Source organism: Triticum urartu, chromosome 6 (genome assembly GCF_003073215.2).
Source record: "Triticum urartu cultivar G1812 chromosome 6, Tu2.1, whole genome shotgun sequence".
In the NCBI taxonomy this organism is placed as follows: Eukaryota; Viridiplantae; Streptophyta; class Magnoliopsida; order Poales; family Poaceae; genus Triticum; species Triticum urartu.
Window position 1 is genome coordinate 499,546,309 of NC_053027.1, and position 3,027 is coordinate 499,549,335.

Below are 3,027 nucleotides of genomic sequence, written 5' to 3' on the forward strand. Positions count from 1 at the left end.
ACTTGGCCATCTAGAGCAGATCGAAAGCTACGCCCCTGGCCGTCAGGTCAGATTCGGAAATTTAAACTACACGGCTGACATCCGCGGGGACTTGATCTTCGACGGATTCGAGCCACTGCCGAGCGCGCCGCACTGTCACGACGAGCATGATCTAGCTCTGCCGCCGAACAGTGCCCTGGAGGCCGCACCCGCATCGGCTCCGACCCTTAGTTCGGAGCCAACTACGCCGATCGAGGATGGGCGGTTGGACGCCACCTCGGGGGCTGTGATCCCAACGGCGGTTGAGCCGAACACCAGCCCCGTACTCTGCGAGACTCGTGACTCCACGGAGCCGGATTCTTCTCCGGACTCCGAACCCTTCGCGCCCCTGCCGATCGAATCCGATTAGGCACCGATCATGGAGTTCACGGCCGCGGACGTCTTTCAGCACTCGCCTTTCGGCGATATCCTGAAGTCACTGAAGTCTCTCTCTTTATCAGGAGAGCCCTGGCCGGACTACGGTCAGCAAGGTTGGGGTACGGACGATGAAGAAATTCAAAACCCACCCACCACCCACTTTGTAGCCACTGTCGACGACTTAACCGACATGCTCGACTTCGACTCCGAAGACATCGACGGTATGGACGCTGATGAAGGAGATGATGAAGAACCAGTGCCTACTAGGCCCTGGAAAGCCACCTCGTCATATGACATATACATGGTGGACACCCCAAAAGAGGGAGAGGGCGATGGAACAGCGAAGGATGACCCCTCCAAGAAACAGCCCAAGCGCCGGCGTGAGCGGCGCCGCTCAAAATCCCGCCAACACAAAAACGGTGATTCCAGCACAGGAGATAATAATACTCTGGAGAGTGCCGAAGAAAACCCCCTCCAGCAAGGTTTAGCACAGGAGGATGGAGAAACCAGCCCTCATGAGAGAGCGGCAGACATAGAGGTCGAGGATGATAATTATATGCCTCCCTCCGAAGACGAGGCAAGCCTCGACGACGACGAATTCGTCGTGCCAGAGGATCCCATTGAGCAAAAGCATTTCCAACGCAGGCTTATTGCCACGGCAAGAAGCCTCAAGAAAAAACAGCAACATCTCCGAGCTGATCAAGATTTGCTGGTTGACAGATGGACCGAAGTCCTTGCAACCGAAGAGCATAAACTCAAACGCCCCTCCAAGAGTTACCCAAAGCACAGGTTGCTACCCCAATTAGAGGAGGAAGCACTTGATGCGGCCGAACGGCCACCTCGTGGCTGCGACAGAGAGGCCTCCCGGCCCTCCACTCAAGCCGCACCCTGTACCAAGGCACGGGAATATGCGCCGGACTTACGAGACATGTTGGAGGACAAGGAAAGGCAAACACGATCGATCTACGGATCGCGTGGGCACCCCACGGCTCGAGACGACAACCGTCACGCCGGCCACAAGTTCGGCAGGGCCGAACACAGTAGACAAAACTCATTGGAACTACGTCATGATATCGCCCAGTACAGAGGCGCCGCACACCCACTGTGCTTTACAGACGAAATAATGGATCATCAAATCCCCGAGGGTTTCAAACCCGTAAACATCAAATCATATGATGGCACAACAGACCCTGCGGTATGGATCGAGGATTATCTCCTTCATATCCACATGGCCCGCGGCGACGATTTTCACGCCATCAAATACCTCCCACTCAAGCTTAAAGGACCAGCTCGGCATTGGCTCAACAACTTGCCAACATGATCAATCAGTTGTTGGGAGGACCTGGAAGCCGCATTCCTCGACAATTTCCCGGGCACGTATGTGCAACCCCCAGACGCCGATGACCTAAGTCACGTAATTCAGCAGCCAGAGGAATCGGCCATGCAATTCTGGACACGGTTCCTAACAAAGAAAAATCAAATAGTCGACTGTCCGGACGCTGAGGCCCTAGCAGCCTTCAAGCACAATATCCGTGACGAGTGGCTGGCCTGGCACCTTGGACAGGAAAAGCCAAAACTATGGCAGCACTCATGACACTCATGACCCGCTTTTGCGTGGGAGAAGATAGCTGGCTTGCTCGCAGCAACAATATGACCAAGAACCCTGGTAGTTCGGACACCAGGGACATTAGTGGCAGGTCGCGTCGCAACAAGCAGAAGCGCCGCATTAACGGTGACAATGCTGAGGATACGGCTGTTAATGTCGGATTCAGAGGCTCTAAATCCGGTCAGCAGAAAAAGCCATTCAAAAGGAATCCTAGGGGCCCGTCCAGCTTGGACCGAATACTTGACCGCTTGTGCCAAATACAGGGCACCCCCGAAAAGCCGGCCAATCACACCAATAGGGATTGTTGGGTGTTCAAGTAGTCAGGCAAGTTAAGCGCCGACAATGAAGACAAGGGGCTGCATAGCGATGACGACGAGGAGCCCCGGCCGCTGAACAACAATGGACAGAAGGGTTTTCCCCCACAAGTGCGGACGGTGAACATGATATGCACCACCCACGTCCCAAAAAGGGAGCGGAAGCGCGCATTAAGGGACGTATACGCGGTAGAGACAGTCGCCCCAAAGTGCAACCCATGGTCCTCCTGCCCGATCGCCTTTGATCGAAGAGACCATCCCACTAGCATCCGGCATGGCGGATTTGCCGCATTGGTTCTAGACCCAATTATTGACGGATTTCATCTCACTAGAGTCCTCATGGACGGCGGCAGCAGCTTGAACCTGCTTTACCAGGATACAGTGCGAAAAATGGGCATCGATCCCTCGAGGATTAAGCCCACCAAAACGACCTTTAAAGGCGTAATACCAGGTGTAGAGGCCAACTGTACAGGCTTAGTCACACTTGAAGTGGTCTTCGGATCCCCTGATAATTTCCGAAGCGAGGAATTGGTCTTCGACATAGTCCCATTCCGCAGTGGCTATCATGCACTGCTCGGACGAACCGCATTCGCCAAATTCAATGCGGTACCGCACTACGCATACCTTAAGCTCAAGATGCCAGGCCCTCGTGGAGTAAATACGGTCAATGGAAACACCGAATGCTCCCTCCGAACGGAGGAGCACATGGCG